At 34.8% G+C, this 20,539-nt stretch overlaps 1 protein-coding gene across 7 annotated transcripts in view; it reads left to right on the top strand.

Moving 5' to 3' along the window:
- The window catches only part of LOC138938120 (magnesium-chelatase subunit ChlD-like), a 32,568-nt gene extending 23,553 nt beyond the window's left edge, over positions 1-9,015 (top strand). For all 7 annotated transcript variants that reach the window (XR_011447647.1, XM_070304883.1, XM_070304877.1 and 4 more), the window contains one exon: positions 8,700-9,015. The gene's annotated coding sequence lies outside the window, so the exon portion shown is untranslated. The remainder of the gene's footprint in view (positions 1-8,699) is intronic.
- Positions 9,016-20,539: the final 11,524 nt, after the last annotated feature.

Genomic DNA, 20,539 nt, shown 5'->3' on the forward strand with positions numbered 1-20,539 from the left:
GTGTGTCCGATCCTTTTCAGGTAACGACCTGTCGGTTGGCCTATGTTGCGTTCTTGCAATATGTGCGCGTAAATTCTCCGCACTGTGTTGGCTACTCCGTCAGACGAGCCCGTCCTTCTTCTTTTCCGAGCGTGAGGAAAGATGGCCGCCTATGTGTACAAACCGCATAGTTTGCTCGTCTCTCTCTCTCTCTCTCTCTCTCTCTCTCTCTCTGTCTGTCTTTGTCTCTGTCTCTCTTTCTCTCTTCTCATCTCTTTCCTCGTGCAGTTAGACGAGACGCAGACGTTGACTGGCAGGCCGACCGATGGACGGTTTTAGAGAAAGTCGAAGCGAGAAGTTAGAATGCACCAGGGGCTATAACGAAGGACATATGCCTATTGCCGGGCAGTAATTTTTAGAATATGTAAGATGAAAATATCGTTGACGATGTTTAGAAATTTGAGTTAGCTTTCGGTCATTGAAAGCCTATATTGGAACGACGATTGTAAATTTTGTAAAATTAGAGATTAACAAGCTCGAGTCATAAATGCGGTATCCACCGTATTACGATTTATATTTCAAATTTATATTTAATTAATGCTGCAATGAATCAACGCGTTAATTGGAACATATGAAAATAATTAAATTTAATTTAAACTTTTTAGAATTTTAGAAATGATATGATTTCATAAAGTCGATTGAAGACAGCGTATTATTAAAATGATTACGTTACAGAAAATTTTAATTTTAGATCCGATCTTTGTGCTTTATGATCTTTTTATTCAGTAGAATAAATTTTACCGTGATGCTTAGGTACGGTCGCGATCGTTTTCTCGCAGCGACAGTTTTGCTGAGGCAAGAGCAGAGCTCTTCTTTTTCTTCACCTTGTACTCGAATGAAGTTTCGCAGTCGTGCGTCACATTCACGGCTTTCTCTTCGCTGCGTTGGATATAATTTTGCGCCCGTTGTCGATAAGTGCGATATCGCGCCCTTAATTAATTTATTTTCCCGCGTTTCCGCGCGAGCTTGTCGCGGCCGCACGAATATCCTCGAAATTGCATGTCTTCCTCACCTTCGTCAATCCGGATCAAGTTTGAATATATGACATAATCAAATTAACGCTAATTAATGTTAATTAATTTTTTGCTTTTACCAATTAGCAAAAAAATTGATAAAGATAAGGGTGCTGACTTAATCATTCCATTTTCGAAAAGCGTTTATAGCAAAAGAGCAGATGTGTCAGAATTAATTTTTAATTACTCGCTTTAAGATACTATATGGTAAATAAATTTCGAAAAGATTTAATTTTTTTGTCCCGACACGAAATCTTATATAACGATATAAAAACTGAATAGTTTACAATATCAACTTGATATTAAATTATTATTTCCCGAAATGATATAATAAATATCCTAATTTCGAATTTATTAATAATATGTCGCTCACAAAATTTGAGATCAAAGCAATAAATTTTCGCTTAATTACGCCGTATCTCCGATTTTGATTTCTCTTGATGGAAGTGTCAGGTTAACGGAAATTTCAAAGTGTGCGATATATGATACTATCGTACGTGTGACTCACAGAGACAAGCGAGATCCTCTAATGTAGTCTATAATGGTTTGCCAATTCTAAACTCTAATGTCTCAAGATGATATGTAAAGTGATTACAGTACTTTCTATGAAGCTATTAAGTTTGCGGATAATACATTCACAAAATTATATACATATATTGCTCACCAATCATCAGCCATTGTCTCTCCCGGATCTTCTTTTTCTTGCTCCTTCACTCACACAAGACTCACTTGCGAAAACACGTTTAATTACGATCACGCGTTAATCACGAGAGTACGATGATCGCACGGCACTTTCCACAACATTACCAACGTCATTCACACACAATTTTATTTTATATCGCGACGGGGGAGAAGGCGAAAATTTCAGTTACACGCAAAACGAAGAGGATATATATTTATATACAGGGTGTCCCATTTTAATCTCCTCAGGCAAATATCTCAAAAACCAAGCCCGGAAGAGAAAAATGTTTCAGACAAAAGTTGTTTGGTTTCGAGGGGGCCATAAGATGGTGACAATGATTTGACCTTGGAAAATCATTTGAAGATCATGTGAAGGTCAACTTTAAAATCTTAAATGGAAACCCCCATTTTTTTATTTAGTATTCTTGTAGCTGATATCGAGAGCTTTCCAAAACACTATAATAAAGTATTTTTTTATTAAGTACTTTTTGAGTTATTTTACATTTTAATCTGACATATTTTGATATAAAAAAATTAAATATCTCGTAAAATATTTAGTTTTTGATAATCTTAGCGTAATACGTCTATGTACAGAATAATGAGACAAATCAATTAGTATAAAAAAAAAAAATTGTTTTTAAGAAAATTATTTACAATGTATTTTTTTTAACAATTATTTGTTTATTAAGAAGTAATATTTTTATTTTTTATTTTATCTCTCTTTTTAAAAACGATTTCGACGGATTAAAATGAGATTTTTGTGGTTAAAATGATACCAAACACAACATAATTTAGATAATTTTTAATTAGATGCATAATAAATATTTTTGTTATTTCTAATTTCTAATTTTATTAATTTATTATATATTACTCGATATTTGTACATATTGAATTTTATTATTTATATTTGCAGTAATATAAACTTGCGTAATATAACTCGGCAATATAATCCGCTTTGCATTATTTTGAGACATAAAAGATTAGAGTAAGCCAATGATAAACTATGTTTAGACGATCTGTCTATAACTAGTATGTATGTTTAGCGTTAGATCGTGTACTACAAGTTCTTTAATCTGGTACCTCCAGAGAAATTAGATTCAGATGTATGGCGTAAGTGTTAATTTATTGTTCTAATCTAAAATTTCGCAAACGATAAATCACAATTCGGAAATAAATTTTACAAAATAATCGTAAATGTTTCAAATGCAATTCATTGTTTTTCATTGAGCTTAAAACATTTGCTCGAGATATGTTAAAACTTTCGCTCACTGTTTGACTTAAAAAAAAAAAAAAAAAAAAAAAAAAAAAAAAAAAAAAAAATCGAAAAATATGATGATATTCTAATTTGCCGTACAATATTTTTGAAATCTATTTGCAGTACCTTGGAGCAATTAATTAATAATTAATTTTCGTACATTTGTTTATTATTCATAATTTGTTTTTCGAAAATGCTAGCGTAATGTAAGTCAGTTTCATCCTTAATATCAATTTCCTATCAATTGGTGGGAGCAATAAATTTAAGATTACACTGGCAAATTAACGCGATATATAAAAATTATCATTCATAATTACGTTTGATTTTTTTTTTTTTTTTTTTTTTTTAAAGGGTGTCACGTTAACGGAGATGTCTCCCTCGTTTTTCGCGCACATATCTATCCCGTTTTTTTAGATGCGTATTATATATGACATATCCGATATCGATCCTGCATATTTCAATATAAAACGCGTCGCGACAACCGGAGAGATCCGAGACACGAAGAACGAGAAGGCGACGAGTTAGAATGGATACCGGCGGGGAAAGTGTGGAAACAAAATAGGGGAAACGGAGAGGGATGCGTGCGAGAGAAAAAGAGAGAAGAAGATGCGGAGAAAAAGAGAAAGCGCAATGGGAATATATGGAACGAAGACGGAAGAGATCTGTCGGTGACCCGTGTGGAAAGTCGTCGACGTGCACACATACATTTGTCATTTTACATTTTCACATTTGTCATGCTGAAATTTTTTTATTCTTTACGACAAAATTCACATTCTGTACGAATAGTAGGATCGAGAGAGAGAGAGAGAGAGAGAGAGGGGGGGGGGGAGCGCGATAAACTTAAGCAGATGTCGAAAATATCATAGCCGTATTATTGATTTTTCAAATGAACGTAGATTTATATAGAGGACATTTCGAAAATGAGCAATTACAATCTATCGGCCGACAATACGTTTGATTCAAAGATAAAGAGTCGGGCGACTGAAGAATCGCTCTGCTCGCGGCACCTCGAGCAGAGTTCAGCTTTAATAGCGGAATATTGTTTGGACATTATTTTTAATTTCACAGAAAGCAGATGCATAAGATACCTAATACACATACATATACGCCATTCACCACGTGCGAGCGTTCTGATAACTGTACCGTGGTGGAGCAAGAGCGAGAGAGAGAGAGAGAGAGAGAGAGAGAGAGAGAGAGAGAGAGAGAGAGAGAGATGTGACGTAATAATGTTCTCCCGGAGAGAGATTACTTGTCATCCGCACACATCCGACTCGTTTACGCTCGCTGCGAATAAGATCTCGAATCTAGAGGATATTTTCTCTTGAATTTTTATTACGCGCTCACTCTCCTCCCCTTCTTTTTCTTAATTATTATTATTATTGCAATATTTATTTTACGCTTGCAATTAATATTTAAGAGTAATTGCTTTTGTGTCGCTAGTCTGTTCCATTTTCAGAATTTTAGTGTAATTGATAGAGCTCCGACTTTCTCTTTTCTCCAAAGAATTCTAGAAGTTCTATGTTTAATTTTTTATATTTAGAAAAGTAATTCTGCCGCTTAAGCTTAGTGTTCATTTAAGAACGTCTCTCGACGTACTTTGCTTAAATAGATTCTCCCCCCCCCTCTCTCTCTCTCTCTCTCTCTCTCTCTCTCTCTCTCTCTTTACTATAGACGTAAAATTGATATAATCTTTTTCCTTTTAAACAAGAATTTTATAAATTAAATCGTAATAGTTTAAGAGAGAACTTTAAAATACATTCTCCAGAATTTCAAGAAAATTAATAGAAATTCTTTACGTTTTTTAAACGAATGATAAATATTACGAATATAAAATTCTCGCAGTGCAATACAAGTTGCGTACAAACACAAACGACGTTACCCTGAATTTAGCTCGATGATGAAACGATTAAGTTTCCCCGATTGATCGAATGTATTTCTCATAATTTCACTCGCGAATACAGCGAGGAAGGAGTCTAGCGTGTTTAAAACGTAGTTAAAGCGTGTCGCTCGACTCCGAACGTTTCTGCATTTACCTCGATTCCGCTTCCGTCCGTGCGAAACTTACGTCACTCGTGAATTTCATTTGCTCCCGATTCCTTCCCTCGCTTGCGTTTTTCCCGCTCACACATCGATTACCTATTAGAGTGCCGTTATAACGCGACGTCTATTGCACGTCGTCGCGCGCGTCGCGGACTTTTCCTTTCTTTGCGGAATTGCGGCGGGTTTGCGTGACGATGATCTGCTGTCTGCTATGAAACGAGCGCACCGCGATCTATAAACTATCCTACTAAAGTCTGCAACTTTATTTCTGCAGAACAGTCAGAATGTCTTCTACTCCCTGGAAAAAACATGGAAAACCTGGAATTCTCAGGGATTTCTTCAGTACCTGAAAAGATCAGGAAATTCTCCCTCGTGAAATCTTACTAGGACTCGAGAAATTTTTTAAAAATATAATATAAATATATATCTGTATGTGTATGTGCGTGTGTCGTTGTTTATATATTCAATATCAAGAATATAAACTATCTACAAAAGATATAAACTCAATTGGCACCGCAAATATTTCAAAGTGTCATGTTTTGTAGAAATATAAGAAACGAAAAATATTTAGGATATACGTGTTAAATGGATCGCGTCTGTGTTTATATATACGTATATAAACACGGCGAATAAACACTGGGCCAGTGCTTGCTCAATTATATTATATATATTTATATTTATATTAAATATTTAGTTCGTGGCCGCCCACGCACTGAGAGACCCATTTTGTTGAATGAAATAAAATTTGTTTCGAATCGAGTAAATTTCTTGTTTGGATATGGGCAAACAAATCCTTTAGTTAATACAACAAGAAAATTTAGTTGGAGAATTTGGTAATACAAATTTGGTAACACACAAATTTGGTTCAGTGAACAAAATTAATAATTGTATAAAATTCAAATCAAATTGATGGTTGTTTTTTATTTTAATTTTGTTCACCGAATCACATTTGTGTGTTAGTATTACCAAATTTTTCAACTGCAGTTACATTTGCTTTAGTTACGTCAACTAAAGTTTACCCATATTCAACAAGAAATTTACTTGATAGTTATCTCTTGTGATACGATAAGAAAAAAGATATATAGATTATATTCCTTATCTCATTCAATTCTTTCGTCGTTAACGAGAGATTAATCAGCATTTCACGAACAGATGAATCCGCCATGATTGAAGATGCACTGTATACTGCACATCATACTACACTGCATAACTATTGACCGCGCAGTGACACATGAATGCGCAAAATAGCTTATGATATTCAACTAAAACGATTTAGTTCAAGCAACAAATACAATTATTTAGAACGCGATGGATGAGTTTGTTATCGCAACAATAAAATTTTATTCAGGTAAACAACTCCATGCAAACATAATAGTTCATTAGTGCAACATTTAATTTCTTTCCAGTAACATAATTTTTATTAAATAAAACCAAATTACATGTTCAGTCAACAAAATGGTTTAACCAAATAATTTTGTTTTATTTAACGAAACGGGTCTCTTAGCGCGGACGGGAAAACAGATGTGTTTAGACACATTATGCGAATGTTTGGACTTTATTTTTGAGAGTTTCTTCCTTCCCTATAGAGGAATTTTTTCTACTTGTTACTCTTAATCAATTTTTGGCCGGAATATACCGATCCTATTAGATCGGATGTGCCTATGAAAGCAAAGGAAGAAGAATATTAAATATTTATAAGAATGTTTTGGCCTATTATCAGCTACATAATTCTATTAGCAAAAAAAATATGATTTAATTTGTTAAATATATTAAATATTCTAAATTTGCAAACTCTCTCTCTCTCTCTCTCTCACATATTTAAATAATTGATAATAGAGAAGATTCTCTTGGAAAGTATTGTCCTGCTAATATTATATTACTCGATACATTTTGACGGAAACATGCGCATAAATTCATGCATCGCGTGGAAACTGCACACGTTTGTGTTGTATTACACTTTATCTGTATGCAGCACTTATTCGTCCACCATATCTCCTGCCGTCCGACATGAATATATGTATTACCATGTACCCCTAAGTTTATTTATGCTAGCCGTGTAAGAATTTCTATAAATGTGCAACTCATGCCGGCGTTATACGAGGTGTCTCGCGATGTCTGTAACAACGATGTAAATCGATCTCTTGGGCAACTTAAAAGTCTCGACACGATGAAACTTGCACCCGTGCGTCGGGATAATTAAATTTTCACGAATTTTGTCGTCACTTTTCAATCTCGCAATTTACAGCGATTATACATCTTTGTGTTCCCTCGTATTTCGCAATAAAGCTTGAAATATATGGGATGTATCCTATATTTCTTTATACTTAATCATTTTTCTAAAACTATCTTCAATTCTTCACCTTATAAAGCACGCTTTGCCGTTACAAAGGCACGAAGCGAATCGACGAGAAATTCGATCAACTTCCCGTTTCAGATGTAACTGTAATTGCACACTTACGCGCGATACGCGTACGTTTAATCTCCGTACCTGTACGATTGATACACTATGCCATTGCGAAAGGAAAGGTACGGTAAACAGACCGCGTGCGTTTCCGCAGTGTCACGACTGATCCCTCTATTGATGCATTCAATCTATTCACGCCGAATGAATGTATGAAAAACTATGTCGGTGATAATTGAACGATATTAGTAACGTGTGTGTATATATCGTCATAATTGATCCGCTATTGATGGTCATAGTGATCATAATGGTCTACCGATTCAGTTCAAGTCTTCCTGCGATTGTGATGTTAAAAGGCACCTCTCGATCGATTCAAGTATCGTATTTAAAATACGCAATATGTGGGAAAGAATTTTTTTACAAATGGCTTTTATTGCAAAATTCCCTATTTTCATTTGAATGGTAATTAAAATTGTAAATGTACCCACAAGTGTACTATATTATCGGAAAAATAGGTTTTACAAATGTGAATTTATAATTTCCATTAGTCTCTACAATTTTCATAATTCTCATTTTATAAATTCTCGTTTTATAAATTTTATAAACTTTTTTAACAACACGGAGAGAATTTTCTCTTAAAATTTATCCTAAAAATTATGGTAATCGTGGACCAATATAGTATTTTAAAATATTTCATATAAATTCTTCTATTTATTAATATGTACTATAATAAAATATTAAACGCATTTGCTTAAATTTTATTAAAGTACCTTGTATATCTAAAATTTTAATAATATTTTTTTTTTTTTTTTTTTATGAAGGACATGCAAAGTAGTAATAAAAATATAAAATATACTGTATAGATTTTATAAAAAACAATACTTTTAGTTGTTCATTGATAATGTTAAAAAAGTACAGTCTATATTTATAAGGAAATGTGTGAAAATTCTACCATATAGCTATCTATAATATTTACATAAACAAGTCAAGTTGTCTCTCAGGATAATTAAAAACCTAGGAAAAATAGTGAAATTTATGTTAGTGAAATGCATGAAAAATTTTTGTCCGTAAATTTTCATTTTATTAATTTTTTACCCAGTTCGTCGTTTATTCATTTTATAGATTCGAGCGTGATTTTCTGTAACTTAATTTTTTTGTACATTTTTAATTAATCGTAATTCTAAGATGGCCGCCCTCCGATTGTCAAGTAATCTCGCGGTTCGAGATAAGAATATTTATATTCTACAGCTCCGATTTCTGTCTGTTTCAGTTCACAATGCGCTAGGGGTGATGGAGACAGTGGGCAAGCAAGTTCAGGTAGTGAGCGGACTGGGGGGTCCGGTGGGCCCTGTGGGCCCAGTTGGGGGAGATTTGCATCATCATCATCACCCTCACCCGCACGCCCATCCTCCGCACCCGCATCCCCACCCCCACGGTCATCCCCATGGATCCCACGGCCACTCGCTCGTCGGCGCGACGTCGAACCCCGGTAGGGGTCAAGCCCAACCACCCGTTTCGCATAATCAGCACTTACCTGCAAGGTCCACTCCTGTACAGCTGCATAGGTAAGTCTTTACTATTCTATATTCCATAATCATTAGAAACGCCGTTCTCTTAATCACGCGAGTATAAAATATTTCGAACGCGTAAATAGAAATAGTTAAAAATTGCGCGATAACGTCTGAGAAATATTTTCCGGTTCATTCCGCAAGAGGGCCACCGAGGTGAATCAAAACGCCTTGCGCGCTCTTGCTTTTGATAAACGACTGCTATAAACAATTACGCCTTTACAATTGTATTCTTAGATTTTTTTATAATTATATTAATTAATAATCAATAATAATAATCAATAATATATACTAAATAATTATATTATTTTCTAATTAATATTTTTTTACGATTTTATATCGAGAAGCTGTTTTCACTTATTGCATTCTTCTCTCTTTTCCGTAAAGTTTGCTTTAACAAAGAATTTTTTAGAAATATATACACCCGTTAGAGAGAATATTCTCTTGATTCTATCGAAATTCTGAAAACGAGTTGCATTATATACGGTGAACAGAGAATACGAATTGAAAGCCGATACGACCGACAGCGCGCGACATATATATGTTAAGAAGGAAAGTCCACGAGCGAGGTCTGACATCAGGGATGGTTAGAACGAGGAAAATTGGGAAGGGACACGTGCAGGAACGTTTACCGTGCAGGTGCCAGGCAGATATCCATGCGAGATGGCATGCCTTCGAGAACGAAACTGAAAAATGCTTCCTTTTTTTCAAACGTTCGTTCTGACGAAGATCTGGATCTGGTGCGAATATCTTCTGGTGAAGATAGTAGTTTCTCGATCAGATCACCCGATCATATGGGGATATTATACGTATCCGGGCTCTGTCGAGACGAGGCGTTTATTCGTAAATTTATTGCTGCTCGTGCAGGATGCACACACACACACACACAAACACATTACATCCGCGTTTTCTTCATTTCAAAATCGCAATACAAAAATAAAGACGCGTTTCGCGAGCTTCCGATTACAGAAGTCTGTTACAGCGTACAAGAAGCAAAACATCACAGGCTTTACGTATATAGCCATTGGTTATTGCGCGGCTAGTTATCTCGAAACTTAACGTCGTCGTGGTTTTAATTGCATTTCTTTTAGTCGGGATTTATCTACTACGTTGCAAAATCGACAATTATTCAGACTCTTAAAGTCTGGGCGCCAAACTATGCGAATGACGATTCGCAGAAATTCGTCATTTTGTTTTGATGCTTATTTGCGTGATTATCTTTTTTCGAGGCTTCTCAATATTCAAATTAAGTTCAATGTGGGTCAAAATCTTGACGTATAATATACGCGAATCGACGCGAATGAACTGATTTGGTAATCACGTTTTTTAATTTTGTTAAAAAATCGTTACGCTGTCGAAGATTCGAATATCATAAAATTTGTAGAAATTTCGAATATGCGTATAATCAGCTTTAAATACGAAAAATATCAATAGATTTATTCGTGAAATATTTTATATTATTTGCAATTTCAAAAATATTACGAAAACCGAAGGATCCGTTATACGTTCTTTAATCACAATTAAAGAAAAAACAAACTTTTTACGATAATAATAGCTCTCTCTTAATTACAAGTAATTGAGCGTTATATGATTCGTAACGTTTTTTTATTTTACACTTTGAAAAATTAAATAATAAAGTCACACAATACAATGGTAGAAACGTTTCTTGAACGGCGTAAATCCATTTTGTTATGATGGTGGTATAAATCGATCGTTCCTCCGCGTTAGCTTATTTCGAAATGCATCTTTCTCGATTGCGTGTCCCTCATGATTCCGTTAAGATTTGCGTAAAAAATTTTATACGCCATTGTACGAAGCCATCTTACACGAAATTATGTCATACAGTTGTATGCATTGATTCGATTTGCAGAATTGCTATATTTTCTACACGAAGAGGTTTCACAGTTGATGCATATTTTTTCTGACAATAACGATAAAAACATTTCAACATAACTCGAATTTTACTTGAAAATTTTGCATATCCAAAAAGTTGCCGGAGTTCCACTCGTTTGATAAAAGTATCGAAATACTATTCTACTTTTTATACTTATATAAGCTTCAGTTTGAAATAAAGCTTCTTATTATATAACTTTACGGCTTAATAGGAGCTTTTACTTCGATGATCGTTTTATCAATTTACTATGGATGAGTCGTACAATTGAAGTTAAAAAGCGAAGATCAGAAATCGACGTGAGATATAAGTATCTTTTACTCGTTCGAAATATTACTTTTCACAAATCTCATTGTTTTACAAAACGGAGGAATAATTTTCTTCGATAATTTCACATACCATATATCAGAATTACTTTTGTCCTATACTCGTTACGCTCGCGAGTGCTCGAATGTTTATATGAATAAAGATGTGGGATCATTACGACCTTTCTACACGGTATCTTGCATCGTACAAAGACGCGCAAACGGCGAACGGATGCTTTAAGAACAAGAGAGAACGTGACTGTGCCGCGTTTTTTTCCTCCAGATATAAAATATTTCTACGTAAATGTGTCACTACGTATTATTGGCATTTGTAGTTGACGCGTCGATGCTAGATCATCATATCTCTGAGGAAAAATAAAAACGTTAATTAGAAACAAGACATTCGCACATCGCCTATTCAATGATAAATGACGCTTTTTTTAAAATCTTTATGGTAGTTGCGTGTATGTATTTTTTTATGGGATAATCAATACTTAAAATTTATTTAGAATGTGGATCATTATTTATATTTATAAAAATAATTATCACATCTCTACATGTACAATATTATCATCAATACTGTTATGTTTGAAACGCGCGTTAGAGATCGTGACGTTTATTTCTAATCGAGATAGAATTGGCTGAATTTCATTAGCACGGATCTTTTTTTATTTGCGCTTGTCGATATATTTATCGAGGTAAAATATCGAGATATATTTTATCATGTACGACGGTTGTAGATAGACCAGCGGGAAAAGTGCGAGATATTTTTGCCTGAAACAACGCAATCTCTGCGCAAAGTTCTAGCTTCGTGAGGGTTATATAAGATGACGCGGCTTAGAATACACTTTACATATACGAACCGCGAGCCTCTTGGCTCCATTTGCATTGTATTTTAAGCCTATTATATAGCGAAGAATGCAGCAATGCCGGAAAATTCGTAACTGTACAATACAGAATTACAAAAAGGACAAAGTACCAAATTACACACATGTGCACATATTCTTTCTCTTTTGTTTTTAGTGTAACGTGCGCGCAATGCTATTATTAATTTTGATAAGATTGTACAGGAGATGTCCATTTTCTGGAAAAAACATGGAAAACTTAGAATTATCACGGATTTTTTGTAAAAAAGATCAGGGAATTCTCGTGGAATTTTATTGAGACTGGGGAAATTAAAAAAAAAAATGTCTCTTTAATAATTTTACTGTCATATCGTAAACAATCGGCGAGCCAAGTGAATTACATGTTTAAAGTGTATTGTATATATTTATCTTTGTTTATTACATGTCTCAACAAAATGTTGAACATGTTGTATATATTTATTGTAATTTTTAGTGATAAAAGAAGGAAAATTTTATTTAAAAAATTTAAATGAAAAATGTTTATCTTAAGAAAGCTTTCAATTTTTTTTTTTTTTTTCCCCCCAGTACATTTGCAAATGTTGCACTTGAAACTTGAGAGACTTTGTGTTTTTCTTTGGTATGAGTGAAAGACATTAAAAAACGCGTATGTAATAAAAAAAAATTTATTTTACAAAATGGCGCCAACAAATTTTTGAAACATTCTCTTTATCTGGAATTTTGAACAAAATTACTTGAAAGATCAGACAATTTTTGGGGAATTTTTTTTTAACATGATTTTAGTGTAGATACCTTGTTATACATATAATATTTAAACAGAGTTCGCATCAGTTAGAAATCGAAGAACTGGTGTAACTTGTTTGCCTTTATTAATTAGAAACATTTCTCGGAAGAAAAAAAATAATTGTGCGCGCTTAGAGATATTTATTACGTAAACAGAAACCCGTTACAAAATTATTTTTTTTATAATTGTATATTTTATTTTTCTCCTTGTTTTTGCAGTATCGTGATTTTTTTTTTAAATAACATACGCGTATAAATGCGCTATATTGATTTTATACGAACTAGGTTTTTTGAAAAACTGGATATTCCCATATATCGCACTTTATAAAACTAAAGAGAATTAATTTATAGATAATCCTCGTAACTGAATGATTCATATGCGTACTTACGTACGTATCAATTAGATATAATGATCAGAAAAAATGCTGAGAAATATTCCTTAAAAAATTATTCGCGTTATATAAAGAAGCGATATTATCATATGTATGACGCATATTTCTTGGTATGCAGAATGTTCGATCAGTAACGTATCGATTATTTATTACATATTTTTTGATCAATTCGAATTCATTTTTTCTTAAACAATGGCGATATATTTTTAATGAAATTATTTACCTAAAATGCAAAACTACCACACGCAAAGATCGACATTTCAAAAAACAATTGTACCTTTCAACTATCATTTTCTTTGTTAATTGAAAAAAGAAATATTATATTGATATGTTATATTTTATTACATAAACAAAAAAATTTAACATATTTGTACGTGGATTATTTTTAAGATATATATGTGTCTCGGGCGTACCAAAGAGATAAAAATTTTTAATATCTTTGCGGGCTAAATTTATCCATCTATAACCTCGGGGCTACTTTGAAAACTCACCGGGTGCCTCAAAAGTACAAAGTCTTTAAAACTACGCTACCTCTATTCCAAACTATTAAAGCCGTCGCATAAATACAGACGCCCCTAGTCCACGTAAACCTATCTTCTACCACGATCTATCTTTTAAAATCTACGACGTGTATAGAAAATCTCAAAGTAAATGCACGTCTTGCACGGAAAATATTTTTATGAAAATTCGGGAGAAACTTTTTGATAACATTTTGCGATCTATTTAACGATTGCTTTCGTAAAACTTAATTAAACGCTTCGATAGTGGGATTCCTCTCCCGTAATAGATGGATGCTTCTTTTGACGCGTTCACTCCGCCGTGTCGTGGATTCTCGTTGATGAATCCGGTTTCCCAACTCGATTACATATTTCGTAGGACAAGCATGGCTTGACACTCGCACGAGATACGACCTCGAAATGAGACGAGACGCGACGGGACAGATCGTAATGCGTCAGTGACGGATCAAGGTCGATCTGCAAAATTGACCTTCCAGCATCTAAATAACATTTTTAAATAATTTTTTTTTCCAAATTTTATTAAAACTTTTTTTAATTAATTTTATTTCTCAAATAGACGAACAATATATTATTATATTGATTGAAGTCTATTATTATAAATATTCGTACATTTTCTTATAACGCACATTGAATTACGGGAGGAAAGAAGCGAGAAAGAAATATTCGATTTATCTATCCTTTAATTTTAAATTTTAAATTATAATTTTATTTTTCAAATAAATGAACAATTATTATTATTAAGGCCTATTAGATGTCTGTACAATCTTTTAAATTTTAAAGCACACGTTGGGTTACGAGAGAGAGATAAATATTTGATTGCTTTATTCTTTTTTTTTTTTTTTATATATGTATATATATATGATAGTAGTGCACTTCTATGATTTGTATGTCGGATGAAAAGTTTTTTTCTTTTTGAATATCTATCGTTTTTATCAGGTTTTACAATTCTACTTAAAGCGGATTCTAGTTTTTCAATTTCACTCTTATTAGTTTTTAGTATTGTCGTTCAAACTCCCCGCTCTGCGCGGAATTTTCACTAGACCGGAAATGAAACCTATAAGTCTTTCGCCTGTCAAGCGATCGCTGTCTTCTATTAACAAAATTATTCAGATTTCTATCTGCGTCGGACAAAGCAAGAAAATAATCTCACATTATCTCTCCGACTCTTTCAGGATATTTGAAATACGTATGACTAATGTCGCGAATCTATTTATAAAATCCATGCATTTGAACCGATGCGAGAGAGCGCGTGATATTATATCCGCTACTGCGCGCATCTAATCTTGCCGAGCGCGGGGCGCATGCGCGCCGCGTGCCACACCATACCACTCGCTACTGCTACCTGTCGATTCTAACCTCAAACGTCAACGTTACACGTTGATCTTTAACCCTCTCGCGTATCTTCGCGATCGCGATCATTCGCAAGTTTTGACAACCGCCATTCTTCGTATCTCGTCGAATGTGTCCCATCTAATCGTCGTCAGGTTGCGATTCGCGAGTGTGAGTGTTCCTGGTGAATATAGGCTTCGAGGCAACAACGGCGGAATGCGCAATGAGGAGAATGCACCCGGCGCGTACAAGAGATCCCCATGAAAGCCAAGGTTACGCGCTTGCACGATGATGTAAGTCCCTCGCCAGCGATTCCCGTTAATCGCGCTTTAACGGTCTCTCCGCGATCTCGCGAATTCTGGCCGCCACGCTTCGAAAATTATAACCTCGCTATTCACGTCGCGTCCGCTATCACGCGAGGTAAGTCTCGCGACAGCGTGGAAATTTTTTTTTTTTTTTCGATATATTTACACAAGCGCGCGGACATCGCTGGATTATGTCGCGCGATCGGTCGAGATCATTGAACTCTGTATGCATGCTTTCTCATACACTTGTCGTAGAAGAAGAAAAAAAAAGGGGGGGGGTAAAAGAGAGGCACTCTTCATATCATTCGTCTTTATATTCTTCTCTCTTTTAAGCATTCTAAAAGCTTCGTATGAAGCATGTGTCGGAAATTTAATTATTGTTTATTATAGCCAATCGTGACACATAATATCATCCTATATATACGATGTTTCGTATTGTACCGAGAGAGAGAGAGAGAGAGAGAGAGAGAGAGAGAAGGGAATATCTTGAAACTATATCTCTCTCGGTACGATACACGTTGCAGTACACATATGCTGCATAGATTTAATATTTGAGAACACGTGTCTCTCTCTCTCTTAATTATGATCCATTTACACTTATCTCGTAAGACTTTCGCTTTATTTTTATTTATGAAATGTATCTCAACATACCTGTCCACGATCTTTCAAGCGTGAATGAACCTTTAATCCTTTATGGATATCCGTTCTTCTTGGAACGTCACGTGTATTGTGGTTTCAATCGCGATCTAATCTTTTATTTAGACGAGTACCCATTCAAGTCTTTTATCTTCCTCCATCCCTTTTTACTTTTACACCAAATATATATATCTGCTCTGTTTGAGATATTCCTCCCTTCTTCCCCCTCTTTCCTCGACACGTGGCTCGAGGATTTCGTTTACTCGTTTACATGGGTCGTCCTTTTTCGTTTAACGGTCAGCTTTCGAGCTCGGCTCGGTGGGAATGAGTTCTCGTCGCGCGGGAAAATCGTGAGATTAAATTCGCCAACATACACTCGGTTAACTCGACGGCAAGTAGGAGGAAACGAGGGGCGGCGAACACGCCGCTGTCTATGGATTATGAATCCAGACCGTCTGGTAGAGTTAAAGCGGCGGGTGGGGAAACGAGGTCGAAGGATAAGCGACGGTGATAACGCGATGCCCGATCTCCCGATACGTATACGCGCTTATAATGTTCGCGGTGTGCTCGTGTGTTGGTGCTGCAGTAACACGCGTACATAATGTCATTCGATTCTTGCCTCGTATTCGTTGCCGCAATACATATACGCTCTCATACGTTTCCGTTAATAAATTTGTGAGTTTACGATAATAAATTATGGAGAAAAAGATATGTTCTCTCTTCAGATGAGATATATCGATGGAGGGAGGGGGGGGGGGAATTTAATTGGTAGCGCGTTATTTTTCGTCAGATTTTTTTATAAGATAACGAATTATGATTAAAATTAATTGGATCGAAAACTTTAATTGGATCAAAACTGTGAGATTAAATTTCGAATATTTAAAATATATGTTATATACAGGGTGGGGCATTTATATTGAGACGTCTAAATATCTAAAAAATAAAGCAAGATAGGAAGAAATGTTTCAGACAAAAGTCGTTCGGTTCTAAGGGGGTCATAAAATGGTGCCATTAGTTTGACCTTGGGTGGAGGTGCTTCGGAGATTTCAATGTCAATCTTGTTTTATTTTCTTTACACCGATTGATGTCTCTCATTTTTTGAGCTTAAAATATTAAGGTAACATTATCGCAAAATAAATAATTTGGTGGCACCATCTTACGATCCCCTTAGAATCGAACAACTTTTGTTTGAAACATTTCTTTCTATCTTGCTTTATTTTTTAGATATTTAAGTATCTCAATATAAATGCCTCACCCTGTACCAATGTACAAAACGCGATTAATTTTTTTTTTTTTAACGGATAATATTGACGCTTTTATCTTATTTTCTTCTCAGAGAATACTTTCTTAAATGCGAGAATAAAAGACATTTTCTTTTACAACAAATGCAATATATCTCATGATACGGGCTAATGTTGATACTTAAAACTCTCGATCTCTTGTGAATAGTTTGCCCTTAAATTACACAGCATACATTTATGACGTCCGCTTATGTGCAGCTATACGACTCGATGTCTCGTAAATAAATTGAAAACGGTGTCCTGGGAAAAAGAGGCGCCATCGCGTAAGACATACGCGTGTAAAATATGTATGTTTAAACGAGACAATTTGCGCACAAATTTGATATTCGCTGCTCCATATTCTTTTTTAGCGAAAGAAATGATCAATGAGATAGAGCTTAAAGATATTCTCGCGAAGATGTTCAAACTTTACGACGAATTGTTTCTTTTGCTTTTACGCTCAGGTTTTATTTAATCTAAAATACTAACCAACACGCATACACGATTTACGAACGATGATAAGTATTACAACAGAAGCTGATAAAGTTCACGTGATTTAACTGATAAAGGCGCAGACTTAAAGCGTCGACTTCTCCGTAAAACAGAATTAGATAAAAATGTAATTATACAAAATTATTTCCAAGGTCGAAATCGGGGTCGAAGATAAAAGGTGTGAATTTTACTTGGAGAAAAATATAATTTTTTAAACTTATATCAAAGTTATATTAAAAGCAATTTGATATAAAACTTTTAAAATTTATTATTAATTTTACTGAATTTTTATCAAAAGTTAATATTTACTTTAATAAAACACGACAGAACTATAACATCAAGATTTTTACCCCGATACTTGTTTGAAATGTTTCTGAATAGTTATCTTCTGCTCTTAATAATTAATTTCTCATATCTTAAAGTAGGTGCGCACTCGTTTAACGAAGCGAGTCAATAATCGGATAATCATTTTGTTTACGTTTCTCGCGCGATGTTCGAAAATCTAAGGGCAATCGTAATGCACGAAAAATATCGAACAACTATGTAAAATTGTTGTTGTTGATTAGGAACGCGGATGATACATAAATATTTAGGTATATCGATGTGTGTGTGTGTGTGTGTGTGTGTGTGTGTGTATGTGTGCATGTGTGTGTGGAAGAAAGGTGACGTAGAGCGAAGGCGTTAACGAAGGTGGCAAAAGAATTAAATACAAGAGGCTCAAGGACGTATCACCAAGGACCAATCTTTTTTTTCCTCTTCATTCCCGCTGCAGATTCCCGCGGAGTATTTTGACGAGAATTTTGCGCGAGGCCCTTCGTGAAAGATTGCGTTTATAAATTCTATATAATACATTCGCGCGCGCGCGCGCGCGCGCGTGTGTGTGTGTGTGTGTAGTCGTTTCGTAGTTTTAACGTTACGTAACATGAGTCAAGTTTATGCAAGCGACATTTCAGAGACAAAGAAACAGTGAGAAACTTTTTATTTGCGACGCATTTTTTAACACGAAATATTCTTATATACAATTTGCATTCAGAATTTTCCGTATGCATATATAACGTACCTTTATTAAAGGAAAAACTAGAAATATCTCGGTTGCCGAGACGATGTCGGTCGATTTGATCACGCGAAAAATAGGACGAGAAATAATAGGTCGTGGTGATGTTTCGCGAGATGACGACAGCTGGATCTATGTATCCGAAGAAATCAAGGAAGCATCGACGGAATCGATCGATCGCGCGTTTAAAACTGTCCTTGATATCCGCTGGAATGTGGGAGGGGCGGGTGGGGGGCGGGGGGAGGGAGGAAGGAAGACAGGTCGACGTTTGGAAATTCGAATAACGATGATATTGGCGAGGAGTATAGTGCGCTCTTTGGAATTCAGCGTGCCATTGATAACTTGGATTTTCATTTATATTCGATCTTTCACCAGCTCTCTCTCTCTCTCTCTCTCTCTCTCACTTATTTCATATAAGTTATGTACCTTGTTAGCGCGTGTACATGGGCTATTGATCCTAACGTTTCTCCCTCCTCGTGTATGGTATTCTCTCGACCCCTCTACCTCAACATCTCTCTCTCTCTCTCTCTCTCTCTCTCTCTCTCTCTCTCTGTTGCAAAACGAAGCAAGATACATGCATCGCGATATACGGTCGACGAGCTGTCCTCTCTCTTTCTTTTTTCGATACTAATGTCCGCTATCTTTGTACCGTTATCGAAATCTACACAAATTTGTCCCTCTGTATCAACTCTACGCGTCATTGAGGGATTCGAAATTTACTTTCGCTTACAGCATTAAAAGGGACGAAATAATCTTTATATGATAAATGAGAAATAATAAGAAATTACAATATTTTTTATATAATTAATTTTGTTAAGAGCTGTATATATTTTAACAAATTTATTCAGTACTTCAGTATCCTTTAAATATTAAAAAAAAATATGCATCTCCATCTCAAATTTCTATAGAAAGATGTATGGAATAATTCATAATCTATTATATAAATTATTCATAAATTCATAAATTATATATTACAAATATCATGGAAGTGGAAAAATATTGTAAACTTAATTTTATATTTAAAATTATATTTAAAGATCAAATATAATTTCTTTCTATTACCGTAACACATTTATTACCCGTTTTTCAATAAATGCTCATAAAAGCGAGACATTGGTGTTTAACAAAAAGAAAACTCACGATATGTATTATACATGTATATCGTATAATTTTCGTTATATAATACATTTGTCGAACGTGTCGCATGCATATGCGAGATCAGTGGCACCATTTGTCAATTAATTAGTTAAAAATAATATTTCTATCCAATAGGAAAGCGATCTGAATCTTTCATTCTTTCATTCGGTCTATTATGACTTTTATCACGAATTGTAATTGATATATATAGATGCAACCATTTTTTACTACTCTCAATCTTCGATATATTATGTGAAAAAAAAAATATATATATATATATATATATATATATATATATATAATCGTGCATCAATTATCGTGTTTCCTTGATCACGAATAAACAACGTAATCAAATAGAAGCGCGATAGCTTCGTTTTGTTTGTACGAGCGATACGCCGGTACTAGAAGTACAAAATGGAGTCGAAGGGGGATGGGAAAGCGCGGATAGGGGAGGAACGGGGGAGGGAGGTACCCGAAACTTAATGATTCGTCGTAAAGTGAAACGTCCGCAGTGTTCGCCGACGACGGCGCGCTTCGTATTCGTTGCATGCGTGCGT

Source organism: Polyergus mexicanus, unplaced genomic scaffold (assembly GCF_030449975.1).
Source record: "Polyergus mexicanus isolate NDT 795.1 unplaced genomic scaffold, iyPolMexi1.0 SCAF_12, whole genome shotgun sequence".
NCBI lineage: Eukaryota > Metazoa > Arthropoda > Insecta > Hymenoptera > Formicidae > Polyergus > Polyergus mexicanus.